Source organism: Corvus brachyrhynchos, unplaced genomic scaffold (assembly GCF_000691975.1).
Source record: "Corvus brachyrhynchos isolate BGI_N302 unplaced genomic scaffold, ASM69197v1 scaffold26, whole genome shotgun sequence".
NCBI lineage: Eukaryota > Metazoa > Chordata > Aves > Passeriformes > Corvidae > Corvus > Corvus brachyrhynchos.
Window position 1 is genome coordinate 13,621,737 of NW_008239324.1, and position 17,142 is coordinate 13,638,878.

The 17,142-nt window shown below is 38.2% G+C and overlaps 1 long non-coding RNA gene across 4 annotated transcripts in view; it reads right to left on the reverse strand.

The window, feature by feature from the left end:
* The window catches only part of LOC108448368, a 132,865-nt gene that overhangs the window by 74,510 nt on the left and 41,213 nt on the right, over positions 1-17,142 (reverse strand). For all 4 annotated transcript variants that reach the window (XR_001864268.1, XR_001864269.1, XR_001864267.1 and 1 more), the window contains exon 5: positions 2,606-2,647. This is a non-coding gene — a long non-coding RNA (uncharacterized LOC108448368). The remainder of the gene's footprint in view (positions 1-2,605; positions 2,648-17,142) is intronic.

Genomic DNA, 17,142 nt, shown 5'->3' on the forward strand with positions numbered 1-17,142 from the left:
GAGGGAAACATGGTGTCCCAACAATTCTCAAAAAAGCCCACTACAAGAATAACACAGCTTATCAAAGAAAAAAAAATTAAAAGGTATCCAACAAAAGAGTACATGATTTCTAGGATATGATTTCCAGCTTATATCTGGGCTGGGAATTAAATGAAAGCTCACAGAGTGGGCTACTACAGAGCCAGGAATCCAGGACTACCTAACTCCAAGATTTATCATCTCTCAGCCACCTGGGTCTTATTTTCAAGGCCTGTAACTCTGCCATACAGATTGTCTTGTGCCCCAAGAGAAGGCACATCACAGAAAGGAATTCTCTAGAAGAGCAGGTAGCATTTCTCCTCACCAGATGTGACAGATATCAATCACAATAAAACCAAACACTAAAGATAAATCCTCAAAGAATAAGAAAGAGCTTTCTCTGTGTGACTCCAGTGCTGGTGCTTTTTGTGCCAGGCTGAGGTGCAGCAGTGAGCACAGGGTTCTGTGCTGGGTTTTACCAGGCAGAGCAGCTCATTCTGCTCCAACTCTTGCCAGCTCCCACGACCAGACACAGAAGTCAGACAGAGACCCCAAGGAGGCTTATTAGGAAGTTTACTTGCACCACACAAGTGGGATCATTGTCAAGCCTTCTTTTTAAAAATGCCACTTTCAATTTTCCATTGAATTTTCCATTCAAATAGCATGAATGAAATACAACCTATTTCTTAAGAAATTAGGTTTTCTTTCCCGTTGCTGAAGTTTGTATCTTTGGGTTACTAGCATTTAGGAAGGTACTCAATAACTTCTATAGGGGCATATCCTCACAAAGCCCTTTCATAGACAAAGTGCCTCAAAGAAAATACTTTTTTTTCTTTTTCTTCATTTTAGGAAGACAAGAAGCATAACATTACAATCAGAGAGAAAAGCTCTCTTTATTCTCTGACAATCATAACATTAGCAAGCCAGATGTTGCTTTCACCTGCACCCAGAGCAATCTATTTCTACCTCATTTAATAAAACCACAATTGGAATTGTGGCTCAGAAAGTGCCGGGAAAATACAAAAATGCAAAACAGATGTGAAAGGACAGTTATAGATGTGTGGACACAGTAAAACTCTTGATTTCATAAGTCTTCTTGTGATCTGCAAGCTTATCATGCTATTTAAAGCCAAGCACCATTCTGAATAATTTTTTGTCCCCAAAAATTCATATAAACAGAGTTCACCAAAAACATATGCTTACAAAGTGTTCTGAAACTCTTTCTCTAAAGACAAAAGAATGGATAGTTTTCACCAGAGACTACTTCACTGAAATCTTCTGAGAATTAATGGAACATGAGATTATCAACACTGAAACCAACATTCACGGGAAAGTATTTGCATGGTAAATGGTAGTAAGGACACAAGAGTAAAGAAAAGTAAACTTTTTTTAAAAGCAACACAACTCCTCAAAGATGAGGGCCTGAGGGCTGACCCTGCACGGCTGAACATTACCCAGTGATGCCTCTCTGCACAGTACTTAGAAAAGGAAAGTACATGGAAAGAAAGGTATCCTCAAAATCCAGCCTGCATAATGGAGAGATGCTCAACACAGCAAATACAAAGCATTGCAGAAAAGTTGCAGTGATTTTGTCCGGTTAGGAATGCTGTGAAACTGTTCACTAGCTTGATTTTATGTATCACTCTTTCAAATGAGTAAGTTTATGAAACCTTCAAACCACCAGAGCCGCTCCACACGATGCCGTCGCCTAGAGCAGAGCTGTGCAAACCCCATGAAGCAAAAATGCAAGGCTTTTTTCAAAAATGAGTACAAACAGACTTTACATTTAGATTTTTTTTCTTTTGGCACTCTTGTCACTTTGTTAACTTGAATGACAAACTTTACTAAAAATTTGCTATTCAGTCTACTAATTCGCTCAGTATGTTTCCTGGTGCATATTCAAATGGTCCAGGGACGACGTTACAGAGTAAAGGACTTTGCATGGCAAACACTTAGTGACTCAGATCTTTAAAAAGGAATCTGGAAAACATCCCATGCAATGCATCTGCTCATCTACCATAAAATTCTGAGGCTAAGGTTTCCTAAGTAGGAGGGAAATATGATTATGTACTTGGCATCAATGTGAACTATACCACATTCATTTTCTTCTGTGGAAAAACAGAGGGAGATGTGACCCTTCTGATTCTCCCACATAACTCTAATAAACTACAAAATATATGGCCTGTTCTAATAGGACAAGATCTGTAAAACTCCATGTGAGCTGTTGCTGATCCAGAGGCCATGCTGCTCGTGTCTGAAACATGGGACATAAGAACATGGAATAAAAATTCATGGGAAACAGGCCTGAACAAATGACATGCAAGAGGGAATGCAGAGTGTGAATGCAAGCAGGGAATAAAGGCTGCAGGCTGAAGGGAAGGTGGAGTGGGAGTTTCAAAGCAAACAGGTGAGGAAGGTTCATCTTTTTTTTCCAAAGCTCCATCTTTGGATTCATCACTGACAAGTCTGTGGAAGTCTGAGGTGTTTCCAGATGTTTTCATTATGGCTTTTTGTAACAGTCCCATGGGCTTATCTTGGCACACCTTGACAGCACATGTTTTAAGTCTGCAGGAAAACGGAGACTTACCTTCATGGACTTCTCCCAGCAAGTATGCTCCGTAACTTCTTTCTGGAAAATAAGGAGGAAATCCTTAAGAAGCTTTTTCTTTTACTCCCTTCAGTGAAGTACGGAAAGTTTTGGGTCATGAGGGCCATTTTCTCAGGTTCTCATTTGTTAATCACAATATTCTCCTGCATTACATTATGTAAAATATTAAAATTCACTGTTATTAACATCCTAAACCCTCTTTTTGAGACACAAAGTAGACCAAGATGCTCTGCCCATCATGCAAAGTTAGTTTGTGACAAAGAGAATAATCTGATGGGTTTCCTCTCAGTTTACCATCGAAGGACTGCAAACAGCCCATTTGGGATGTTCTGTGGCTGGGCAGCAAAGGAACGCTGCGTAATTGCCCTGTTCCAGAGCTTTACATGCTCACTGAACCCTGTGCAGAAGCAAGGCAGGAAGCTTGTCCTGCCCTTGGAGAGCTGAGCTTCAGCCCTGCCCACGGGAACAGCCAGAGCAGGACACTGGGGACAGCAGGGGCATAACTTGCAGCAAAAGCCAGACTGGAAGTTTCCAGAAAAAAGAAGGGATATGCCAACTTCATGGATCCAAGCTTTGGAGATGAGGAAAAAAAAAGAAATTTTCTAGAAATCAGAGAGACTCTGTGAAGTTCAGTTTAATCCAGACGCCACTGAGTCAATGGACTGAAGAGCAAAATAAGAGGACTATCTCTTTGCCAGCCTCTAGCAGGCAGGAGTAATTTATTTTAATCCCATTTTGTGGGGGTTTTCCATCATTCAGCAGTTCTGTTTGCGCCTTGTTACAGACTTACTTTGCTTCACATGATTATTAGTGCATTTTGATTAATATAGCTTAAAAAATGGGAAGCATTTTGGCTTGCTGATTTTAAAGGAAAGGAAAGGGCCAGATTCACCACTGGTAGTCCTATATTCCAGCTCATACTGGTTCTGCTGATAAAACCCAGCAATTAAATACAGCAGCTGGGCCTGTGTTTCAGCTATACTATAGAAACAGTGAAGGTATGGATCCAACACCTGACACGAAGCAGCAGTGTTTTAAGTCTATCATGAACAGAAGTGCACGAAACAGGTCTTGAATTTTCCATAACCAAAAATACTGTTTGGGAACCTCAGAACAGAAGCATAAATTCAGAAGCACTGAGACAGAACCATGCCTGCCCAGATAATCCCCGCCCCATGCCAGAATTACTGATCCAGCAGTTTTCTCTTGAGGCATGTTTTCATAGAAAAAGCAATATATATTTGGGAACTACTAAGATAACAAAATAGCCTTTCTTCCAATTCTTTTACTTGTTAAATATGTCAGTCAGCAAACAGGACACAAGATAATGAAAGAAAATCCACTACACTGCAGGTGCAAGTCTTTTTAAGGTAATAGAATAACTAGAAGTCTCTGGCAAACTAGTATTTTCTTCCTACAATAATCACTATCCAAAATAATGGATTATGATTTCCAAGCAACAGCAAACATCAGGACTTGATTCCTTTAGAAGGAGCAGAAGTCTAGGGCACACGAGAGATGGCTGAATTTGAGTAGTAAGGGCCAGCCAGTCTATTAATAAAGAGCAGAGCTAGGAGAAGCTTTAATGTTTCATGTATGCATACATGTGTTTATAGAGACGGGACAGGTCGATACACTCAGAGAAGCCACGATGAGGAAATGAAGAATATACTGCAGATAGAATTAGTACCTATTTGTATCTTAAATGCAATATGCAGAATACTTTTATAAGAAAAGTATTATGACACAGTAATTTGGCCATGAGAGGGTAATTGACTTAAGATATTCTGATAAAGATCGATTGCTAGGGTTTGGAATTATGACACCAACAAAGTTACAATGACATTAGCACAAAGAGAGAGACACAAATCCATTATAAAGATACAATCAAATATTCAAAAATGCCTGGCATGCTCATTACTTATTCATGCTAATACAAGTATATTAAGAAATCTAAACAGTGTTAGCATTCAATCACTCACAAACCAAATGAGGTTTTGCATTTATCAGCCACCAGTCATCAAGAATGTAACTTTAGCTGTACAAAGGTGGTAATATGACATAACTGGAGATATTTATATCAGCCTACACAGACTGAGAGATACAGTAGGATTTATTAAAGTGAGTAATGCCTTCACATTCAGCACAGCAATAAAAGAAATAGCTGTGCAGAAGTCATTTCCCCAGACAATAAGATTTACCTTCATAATCACTTAAAGAAGTTGTGTATGCTTTTAAGGGTCCAAAACAATCTTCTCACCATTAATAAATAATTTGGAGCTTAAGTTTGCAAATACAGAATTGAGTGCTGAAATTTTTAAAACATACCCCCAAAATCAGGTGAGTAGTCAGGGTGTCTGTCTAGCTGAGGGTTTAGCACTTTTTTTTTTCTTAGGCTGGTTAAAAAACCACCAAGGTTAATTTAGGCTCAAATGGATGTATAGGTTTAATAAAACTCCCCCCATATTGCCCTCGAATGTCACACAGTTTCATCACCTGCTGGCCCCAACACCTTCAACTTTTCCAGTTGTCTATTTCAATACATTCCACTGCATATTTCTGCACATTGCACCTAATGCCTTTGCTTTTCTCACCAAGAGTTCAATCGTTAACATTTTTGGTGTTGGGTGAGAAGCAGAAATCAAACTCTGATCACCAACACAACAACACTGAAACAATTCCAGAACTAAACAAAATGCTGAGGGTTGCTATGTGGTGCACGACACAGCTCCTAAGGTAAGGACACTGCATCTGCAGGGATGTTTACACTTGCTTTACAGCAGCACTTGAGCAAGGCATTGCTCCGGTTTGATGCTGATGACATGCCATTTATAAACTGTGACTGATAAACCTAATGCCTCTGAAATCAGATAAAACTTTGATAAATGACTTCTTAGTGAGCAGGCTGCAATAGCCACTTCTGTCCACATTTAGCCACCCTGCTGCAATCAGCACCATTTTGTTTAATCAAGGCTTCAGACAACAACACATTTGAAAGCTATCACACCATTAAGAGATATGAAGATAATGTATTCTTCAGGAAAAGAGGAAGAGAGAAAACTACAAAAACTAAACTCTGTTACAGTTTTTATAGCATGAGTACTTGCTAGAAAACCCATGGAATTTAAGGATGACGTTTATTCCGACGGTTATTCCCATATTCTGCGGTGACAAGACTTGAGAGAGACCCTGTAGCAGAATCAAACACACACAGTAACACAGTCATTTTCTCCTTCACAGGTAAACTAAAAGACCACTGATGCTTTAACAAAAAGAACATATTATGCAAGAGTGACTTAAATACCAAAATGATAAAAGGAGCCCCAGAACTACAGCAGCATAGGAAAAATATAATATTACAGTTAATACAAAATAAAATTGTGCCAGGGCTGCCAAAGCCGTGCCACTTCTTTTCTACAGCTTCCATAAAAATACAATATGAATTTATGGTGATGTCAAAAAGCATGAGGTGCAGAAGATCAAGTAGACACTGATCTGTTTATACCCTGAGCACATCAGCCTGCTGGGCAGAATAAGCTAACAATTCATAGATCCTAAACACTGCCTATTTACACCTTCCCTCTGGATTGTGTACACAGGGCACGTGTGACTGAGTGCAGAAGGATATTGTTCATTTGATCTTCACCCAGTGGGACCAAATTTCCAGATTAGCATGTGATTTTTGAAACCGACGGGTAGCATTTTGTTTGTTACTTTCTGAAGCTGGTTAGCAGCCATGTGAGGTAAATTATTTCATTTTAAGTAGAAATATTATTCATATGTCAGGTTTTTTAATATAACTCTGATCCCAAACAAGGGAGCAGAACAGAGTTACAAGGCTTCCAGAGCTGACAAAGACAGAAGAAAAATCAACAATTAGGAAGGGGGTGGGTGAGCAATTACTTATCAAACATATAGCTCTCAATTATTCCAGGAGACCAGTTTACATCTCCAAACACAGAGCAGATATGTGTTCAACCATGTTTTGGAAGGAAATAGCTTGACCATCCTCAGTGAAGGAGGAAGCTGCTAAGCTAAGCAGTACCAGTATCTAGTAGCACTAATGAAATAATCTAGTGCAGGCACTGCTTTAGTAGTGATTTTCTTACAACCAGGAGACTTAAGGGAAAGCATTTTTTAAAGAAGCTGAAGGATAGGATAAGGATTTTAATGAATGGTGACAAAATCCCATTTCTCAGCTCTTAACATCCTCTGTGAGAAGAGGGCAGAAGGACTGACAGTGAACTGTGAAGCAACTGGACTGTGCAGCAAAAAGTCACAATTAAAATTAAAATCGTGATAATCAGAGTTCCCAGGTAAGGCAAATTAATGAAGCCAAGATCTACATCGCCCTACCTTGCCTTTCTCTTTACCTATGGTAAAAAACTGCCAAGCACAGAATAATGCAAAATCACTGGGTACAACTATCATCCTCAAAGACAACCTCCACTTTGTCTTTGGAAATTAAACAGGAAGCAGAATTATCCAGATAAAGATGATTTGGGTTGATCTAAATGAGCAACTTTTACCTTGTCAAAACAAATGACAAAATGACAAACTTCTCCAAAATGCAGGTATACAACTAAATCCTGCTATCGAATGAAAGAATTGGGACTAACACATGCAACATCACTCCAATCACTGTGTGCCTGCCTGGTGACCATTAATCTTTCTTTGCCCAGTTTCCACCTCATCTTAGAATGAGAACAAAATGATAAAGAGATAAATCTACCTAGTACAGTACACAAAATAATATTGTTTAACCCTTCCCTTATTGTTTTATGCTTTTCAGTATTTCCAGAGTACTGCAAATACAAATGGTTAAGATACTAAGTGACTGAACAGCTGGTTGAGAGTGGTAACTTTAAGCAGACCTTTCACCTTTTTTTGACATTTACCCTCAGAGCACCATTAAGACCCACCCTAAAAACACTGGGACAGCCCTACCACTGATCTCCACAGATCCAGCAGATAACGATTTGACATTAGGGCTCCAGGAGTTTCTTAGGGAAGAGTTCAGACTACTGCCTATCAACAAGACCTTTGGTTACTGAGCAGCTATGTACATTAGAATTTGGAAACTGAGCTAGACATGCCTGAGCTGCTCCTAAAACTCAGTCTGACTTTTGCTTCACACTTGTCAAAAAAAGAACAGGAAAGAGTAGAAAGCACTGGAAGCAATAAAATCAACTAGAGAGCAATATTTAATGCCAACTTTTTTTTCCCTGAGAAACTATAGAGTGAAATATGAGATTTCTTCTCCTCTCCTACAGACTTCTTGACCTAAGACTTCAGCCTCAGCTAAACAGATCTGCTTTAGTACAGCACACATTGTCCTGTATGTACATCCAAGGGAAGGATTGTGCACAGGAAAAGTGTGAGCCAACAGTGCTGGGAGCAAAAAGAGAGGAGGCATGAACTTACTGTTCTGTCTTGTACAAGAAATCCAGGCCTGAATCATCCTGGTAAAGGAAAAGAAGTCAGGGACAGGATAAACTCTCCTTCAGCTTTAACTTCATTATGTTATATCTTATAAAATGATGATTTAATTTGAAACTTTTTGAATTCTCCAGACATATTCAGAATGCGGAGGGAGGGTAGGTGGGGATGGGGCATGTTAAAGGTCTGCTTTGTACCAGAGCTTCATAAACCTTTCTGGTTTGAATTCATGAGATGTCTTGATATTGACAGCCACAAGTCAGCACAGCTTTGCTTTGAATTCTGAAAAACTCCATAAATCATGGGAAAGCCATGATCTCCACCCAAAAAAATTTATGTTTCTTATCATTCTATCTACTTTCTTCCGTAATCTGCAAACTTCCCTTTTAAATTGCCTCTTCCTGTCTTCATCTCTCTCATGAATCCTACATGACACCTCTCTTTCTCAAATCTGCTTATGAAAGGACAGCTCTCCTTCACGCAGTTACTCTGAGAATCTCCTTAGTAGTTCTCATTTCAACACAAACTTCTGGTTGGACTCTTACATTCCAAATGAGTATTTCTCACCAGAATCTGTAGGCTTAATGCAACATGATCAGGAGAACAAAGTCACTGAAACTCATGTGTCAAGAACTATGCAAAGAAAATACTATTAAAAGGAAATAAAGGCATTAAAAGGCAACTGGGTATTTCTGAGTATTTTCTTTGCTTTTATCCTATCTCCTGATATAGTACAGAAAATTTTGGCAAACAACACAGATTTAATATAAATCAATTCATTGAGAAGCCAGAGTTTATGACTGCAAAAGATCTGTTCTGTACAGAAGTGGCTTTTTCCTGGAGAGGAAAGCCAAGATGAAACTGGCAAAAGTTTAACATGTTACGTTCTATCAACTGTTATTTTTATTTCATAGTACAAAAGGGTATTAAGCCCTTTCTAAAGACACAGGACCATCTCAGCTGAATGTCAGATATGCTCCATTTAGAGTCACTGAAAAGATGTCCATCAGTGTTAGTGATACTCCCAGGTGCGTTCTGATTGTCCATGGCAGCTGAGAAAACTGGGAGAAATACAATACTGGTCATAGAACCAGCACAGAGGAGCTGGTTTCACAAGTTCTGAAACATGCTAATATTTTAACTAATGTTAATGAAATCCTGAGACAGACTAGGGAAGCTTAAGATGTAGAACATACGTTATCCAAGTTCAAAAGAATAAACACTAAAACGTCTGGAATTTGGGGAAGCAAATTTTCTGCCTAAAGGAATCAGCTTTCGATTAAGCAATTGACTTTTGTAGTAAATAACACTAAAATAAAGCACTTGAATTTCATCAATATTATAACATTAAAATACAAAACCCACTAAGTGCCATAGACAAATGTTTGCCATTATATTTTAAGAGAATAAGGGGTGGGTTCTATGGGAATTTGGCATTTATCATTCAATCGAGAAGAGATCCCGTGAATCTCAAATAACACAGCTAAGAGCAAGTTAAGTGACTTTTTTTCTCTCACAGATGAAATAATGCTGCATCTTCCTACAGCCCATCCTGTATTCTGTTTCAGCTGTGTAACGACATGCAGAGGTTTTGGGAGAAATGTGGAAAGCAGAAAACCTGCTGTCCTCCTGAAATCCTCGTAGCTGACACCCCATAAACCTGCATAGTGGAGTGTCACTTACTCCCAGCTGACTCACACATCTTATGGCAAAAATAAAGGAGTGTCTCCGTCCTCTACACACAGGCTCCCCATGTTTTATCGGGCAGTGCTGCCTGTCTCAAGTTCAGATTTCAGTATTTTCATAAAATATGACTTAAGTGCACTCATATTTCATGAATAACTTCCAACTGAAACTAACCTACAGTTGTCAAAATAAGTAAATGAAGTATCTTTACTTAGTAACATGATAAACATTTTACTAGAGGTCTGCTAGTTCTTAATTACAAAATTCTTCAGCCTCTAGATAATCCAGCTGAATGAGCATACCTTGTACCCTTTAAGACAATTTAACACACAAACCATAGTACCCCCATGATTTCAGCCTCTGTAAATGCTTTTACACCTACTTACAGCAAGTGCTGTGCCTCTGTTATACAAGATTGCAAAATAAAAGTGTCTCTTATTACAAGCAATTAAATAAGACAGGTATCATTTAAATTTCTCTTCACACTTCTTAGCTGTAAAGACATAGGATTGATCCAAACTGGTCTGAGCCACATTACTGCAAGGTTTCTAGCTCAGTAGTCATTTTTTCCTTGACATTTTTCATTCATACCATCATACAACCTTCATACAGGGGATTATCAGAGATACTTTAATTAAGAACCACCATTTTCAAGATTCTCTCCTTTGACAGAACCTTTTTCCCCCCTTGATTCCTGAAGGCATATGAAAATTCCTGCACACCACATATATGCAACGATCAACTAAAAGTTGGTAAACAGAAAATTAGATGGTTGCTCCAGGATTACTTTCATTTGCTCCTTGGATTTGTTCTTTCTCAGGTCTGACCATACCCAAGACAGTCACTGCAGAGGAGCAGTCCTGTGAAAACTGAAAATCATTACACAAGACTGGCAGAAAATTCAAGTCATGGAGTCAATAGAGCCATTTAAAAGATTCCTGCATCAAGAGAGTCTGGAAATAAGTGGTTTTTATATGGTTCTACCGATGTGTTAGAGTTATCATTGAAAACAGAAACTGAGGGCAACTGAAAAAGATAAGGAAGTTTTCATAGCTTAAGGAAAATAATATCCTCTTCCACTTTGCTTTGAATTATTGCCTAATTTGGAAGCTAATTTTCACAAATTTATAAAGTAAAACCATTGTCATAACAGAAAAGCACGTCCACTGGAAGTACCAGGTCCTTTTTCCTGTATGGAACACTCAGAAGAGAACCTTTCTTGACTAGAGCCAACCTACTGAACACACACAGACCTATTTGTCAATCAAAAGATTTTAAAATAACTAAATAGGATGATTAAAAGGACGAGATTATAAGATGAAGCTATACAAAGACACCTGACAAATTCCAGTCCTAGCCAAGGGAAAATGTACAAAAAGCATTCTAAAGTCAAAGCATTTTAAAGTGACCTTTGCTAGTCAGCTAAACGTATTCAAAATATTTCTTTTCTTGTAAAATAAAGACTTACTTTCAATTTTACTTTTTTGTTTAAATAATTCAAGCAACTAGGAATGATTTTCAATTAAAAAAAAAATCTATGTTTGTATTTGCCAAAAAAATTATAGTATCAAACACATAAAGAACACTGGACACCTCAGTGATATCTCAACTATTATGCTTTCCTGCAAATCACTAATCAACTAAGTTGGCACAATTACTTGGTCTGCTATTTAACGTAATCTGTAAAAAGTTCCTTATTTAATGGTAAAAATCAGATTAGAATTGAAACCAAGCCTTTTTATTTTTAGAAAACCCAAGGTATAAACTTTTAACAGGTTTATTTAAAAAACAATATAATAGCTAAATGATCTATGTTTTACCTGAACATGCATTCTCATTAAAAGCAAAGTAAATATCTTTGAATACAGACACATTCTATGCCGTTCTCTTTATTACCTAATTTCTCAGGTATCTCAGCATGATCTGAATAAATTATGCTGACTATACAACAGTATAAATGATAAATCAACAACACAATTTTAGTGATATATAGCATGAAAAGTAAATAATAACCAGCACTGCTAATTGGCTCACTACCTGGCAACAAATCAGTGAGCAAGCGACGCTGCTGGTAAAGCTTCAGCTGTGCACCACCCTGATCATTAAGCGTTTCTAGCTATTCTAAGCTATTTCTTCTGGTTTTTATACAAAACTCTACTGTAGCATAAAAATAATGCCTGAAACCCTTGTTGAAAAAATTTTTAAAAACCCACAAACTTGCACATTGACAACACCTGGCTGTTATGAACCCACTCCTGCTACACTCTGTGGCACAAACATTCGTCAAGTCAGAATGTGTTTTATTTGAAAAGCTAAAATAGGACATTTAGAGACTGAAGTTATCTACCAGAAGAGTCTGTAGTCTTTACTTTGAGACTTTATTTATTGGCCCAACACAAAAGATGAATATGTAAGTGTAAATCCTACTTTCCATCAAAGGCTGAAGATTCCCCAAGCTCTGATGGGGAGAAGAAAATCCTCCTTCAGCACAAGACTTCACAGAGCTCCTTAGCTCTTGAGAGCAGGAGGGCAGGGCCAGCCTGCGATACTCTAGGACTCTGAGCAGCCTCTCTGCCTCCCCTAACCTGCACCCCCATGGCAGCCCCAGGCACTGGAGGGGGAAGTTGCACAAAGCACACAAGTGTGTGACCTTAATTCAGCATCCCACCCCATGACCTATAACAAACAGGTTTCCAGGTTTTTTGAAAAAAACCAAAATCATCACTATCCCAAAGGGAGACTCAGAAAATGTTGTCGAAGAATAAGTATTACCTTGTCCTTTCTTACTTTATTTCATTGCATCTCTGAGAATTGCCTTACAAACATAGATGTCCGGTTTTGTTTTGTTTTCTAATCCTGTCACACTTTTCACTCCAAAGATTTCCTTCAGCTCTAGGTCCCATCCTGCAAAACATCAAAACCTCCTCCTTATCAATTTTCAATTTGTTGGCACATTTCTCTGTTTTCACTATGGGACAGAGCCAAGAAAGAAATTAGATTTACCTTGTGTAAATCATTCCTTTCCTACAAAACCTTACTTATCTTCTCATTCACTTAACCTAAGCTCCCCTATTTTTACTCTTTGCATGTAAAATTCTCTATGCTTCTGGATACTTTTTATGACTATTGCTTTACTCTGTTTATGATGTACATTTTCAAGCAGAAAGGTATGAATTCAGCAGCGTATTCAAGGCAAGAGGATATCACTGATAGGTATCATAATATTTGCAGTATTATTTTCCAACCCATTCTTTATTCACCCAACCATTTTGCTGGCTGCTCAGACCACCGCTGTGAACTGAGCAGCTTTTTCTATTGAGCTGTCTGCAGTAATGATGATTGTGGGGAAACTCTATCCCCATTGAAAGAAAAGGCAAAACTCCCAGAGACTTCAGTAGGATCTGAATTTCACTGAAGTTCTTTCTATCAAGTAGTTATAGCTAATTTAGCATTCAATCCATGGTTATGAATACCGCAAATAATTCTACACAATTTGCATTGCAGGAAATTTGTCAAAACAGTATATTTGGATTTCTGCTCCCTAGTTTCCTAAATCAGTTAGATCTCCAGAATACCTCAGAAGCTCCTGTATACTTGACTAAGCAAAAATTGTTGTCATCTGTATTTTTGCCTTTTATTTTGCATTCCATACACCCCTCCACTGGAGTCTTTACAATGCAAATAAATCCAATAAATATACTGACTGCATCACTGTTAATCCTGAGTCTCTGGGAGCCCTGTTAACTTGTACCTGTACTCAACACTGGCCAGTTCTCCGTTCTCTGTTATTTTTCCGAGGGTCCAAATGCATTTCATTAAGCATTTTTTTTTCCTGTAGCTGCCCTTTCCTCAGCAAATACTTCTAGTTGCCTAAGAGGTACCATTTATGATGATTTCCCCATTCTTGCTGTATGTGCCCTCTTATAAGTATTTTTTAATTGTTGCTAGTGTTTTAAATCCAGATATCTTTTTCCCCATTTCTGCAGAATCTAAATTCAAAAATTGATGAAGATTTTCTGTTCCAGAAATGGAACAGAGAACAAAAGCTAAATTGACAGCTAGAAAACTGGAGGTTGCAGTCCTCACTGCATATCTAGAAGTGCATAGCTACAATTTACAAAGCTGCTCTATGGCACAGTCCCATACAGTGTATTTAAGTTAATTTGAAAATACCATTCGTTTGCAGAAGTCTCTACCATCTGCTGCTTATCCAACCATCAATTTCAGAATTAAGCAACGTAGGCAAAGGAGCAGAACACAATCTCTATTCCAAACCCTTAATAACGTTTCAACCTTTGGCAGCATTACCCAGAGCACTTCTTGAAGGACCACAGTGAAGGCTTACACTGACCCAGCCCCATTAGTGTGGGCCTCATTCAGGGCACACAGTTTTCAGGGCATTGACTGGTTTTGGATGCTTCTGCACAGTATCACATCAAATCTACCACCTTGGTAGCAAATAATCTGGGATTTTCCCCCTGCGTTACAGTGCAGACACTAGGCAGGAAATCTGCACGTTGGTGTGTGCCTAAGTAAACAGGGAGCTGTGAGCCCTTGAAGCAGCTAGCTGAGTTATTCAGTATGGATCTTCCTTAGCCCTCTCATCCTATGGGGGGGGCTCTTCATTTCTTAAGCCTTCAATTTAATAAATCCACCAAAATTAACAAATCAGTAATTAATAAGGAATTAATAGGGTTCAGGCATTTTTAAAGTTAAATAAGCACTTAAGTGTTTTACTAATCAGGAGGTTAAGACAATACATACTACTTTATTTCCTCTAGGTCATGCTCCAAGTTTCAAATTGCTGAGGTGGCACTGGTACCCAAACTCAAACTCTGACCAGCCACAAATACAGGATGAAACATGTCTTTGGTGTTTAAAATATCCTTTGCTGTGACAGTAACTCAGCAAGACAGCTGGGTCCCTGGCAATGATAAGGTCCTATCTAGTGAGGTAACAATAATACAAATATCGTGAAACATGATGCGATTATTTCCTAAAAAAATTAAAGATAATAATAATAAAAAATCCCTAAGCAATTAAAAAAAACCAACAAACAAACAAAAAAAACCCACTCAAAGTATAAAATTGTTTCTTCATGAACCTAGTGCACTGTGGCTGTGGTATCATAATTTCTCTATAAAAGACAAAATACAGTTGTGGTGCTACTTCTTTCAATTCATTTTCCAGAGGAGAATGAAACGTGTATTTGAAGCCAGAGGGAAGTTATGTCACTGTAAGTGGGTGGATGCAGAAACTGCTGTTACCTTCTTTGCAAATGAAGTGGCAAAGTTCTCACACACCTCTGCTCTCCCAGTCACACTTCCTTGCTTGAAGACATGCAAATATTCAGGAATGCACACAATACCTAGAAGCATATATGTTCTATGATTTCAATGACAACAGGTTTAATCTTGTTTAAAATTTTTAATTGAAGTCAAAATGTTTCTGCATTTGGCATAAGCTGGCAGCAAATAAAATGATCCTGACGAATAGCATAAAACTATTAATTATGTTTTGTTTGCTCTATTCTTACTGTAGTGCTTGTGTGGTTAAAAATTAACTCTATGATCTTATTTAAAACAATATATGTGTCATTTCAGACATTCCTAAAAAGGATGCTTTGTAATAATAAATAGGCGTGCTTGTCAAGAGAAATTTGCTAACAAAGTGAATTCAAGCATCTTAAACAGATAAAAGAAAGCAACTATAAATTACAGCAGGATAATATTTTGTTTTATTTCTTAAAGATTCCCCTCTCTGTTTTTACTCATTGATGAATTTTAGATATGCAGATAAAGACAATAAATGTTTAATGATTATTATGAGCATTCCAGAATCCCCAGACAACCTTAAATATTTCAATGTCTGGGAGAAGTGTCAGATTCTATCGTACCATCTCCATTGTAAACACTGATAGTATTGATAAGGATAACTTGAATGATTTTAAAGTAAAACTGTCTAAGTTATTCTTAATCCATTTAAACACACATCAGCATTTACTCTGAGGCTGACAGAGCACTGGAACAGCTGCTCAGGGAGGGTGTGGAGTCTCCCTCTCTGGAGACATCCCAAACCCACCCGGGCATGGTGCTGTGTCACCTGCTGCAGGTGACCATGCCTTGACAGGGGGATGGACTCAATGATCTTCAGAGATCCCTTCCAGCCACAACCATCCTGTGACTCTCATCCTCACGTGCAACAGAAACAAACAGGACCGTGGAAGTCAAATCTGTAGCACATCTGCATTTTTCATTCATATCTTTAAACAAGTAAATGTGCAAATGACTTAGGTAAATGTACAGTCACCCACTGTAAGTGATACAAATGCAAGTTTATATGGGTTTCAAGTAAAAATTGCCTGCACAGCCTCAAAAAACATTTTAATATCTGGCCTTTTGAACTCACCTCTGCAGCAATGTCAATGAGGTTCTCCATGAGTGCACATATTTTCCTGGGGACAATGTATCTTATTAATCCCCTGATCTAAAGAGATAATATATTTGTCAAAAAATATGTATGCTTTATCAGGATGAATTTGCTTTAACCTAACATTCACTATCTTTTCCCAAGCCAGACAAAATAACCTGCACAAACCCACAAAAGTACTGCCTTTTTTTTTTTTTTTTTGGGGGGGGCAGCATGTGTTTTGGCATTTTTTTGGTTTTTGTATGAAACCATGGGAAGATTTAGGTTTCATTTTCATCGAGTATTTTTTTCCCACCCCATGTTTTTTTTCTTCTTCTTCTTTAGAAACAAACCTACATTCAAAAAATTCACAAACATTTCACGTTTCCCCAAAAGCCATTTGGGAGAAACAAGAAGAGAAAAGGTCAACCCCAGTCCCAAAAAACAAAAACAAAACAAAACAAAACAAACAAACAAAAAAAAACACCCCAACACCCTATCTTCAGCTGGTGATAAGACCTAGAACTGGAAGGTGGCTGTGAAGGAGTGGCTGCCTCAGAGGAGATTCCCAACATGCTCCAAGTCAGTAGGTGCTGCATGACCCAGATCCCCAGCACGGTGTAGAAACATCTGTCCTCCAACACAAAGATTTGCCACAGCAGCCACGAGCAGCAAAGCTCTCAGAGGCAATGTCTGGGCTGACACTGCATCTACAGGAAAATGTAAAATCTGCTTAGGCACGGCCAGGAAAGCTGTCACTGAATTGAGCAATGTGTTTGGAGGTGTTTGGGAGCTACATTATGTGCAGAAAATTTGTGATGCTTTTGTGATGCTCATATGAAAAGGCTTGACTAGAAATTAATTTCCCTTTGGAAATTACAACTATTTATACATTGCATGTAATCCTAAAATTCTTAACAACATCCCTTTTAGCTACTTCAGGTTTCAGTCTACGTTTCCCTAATGATGGGTTGCTACACTCT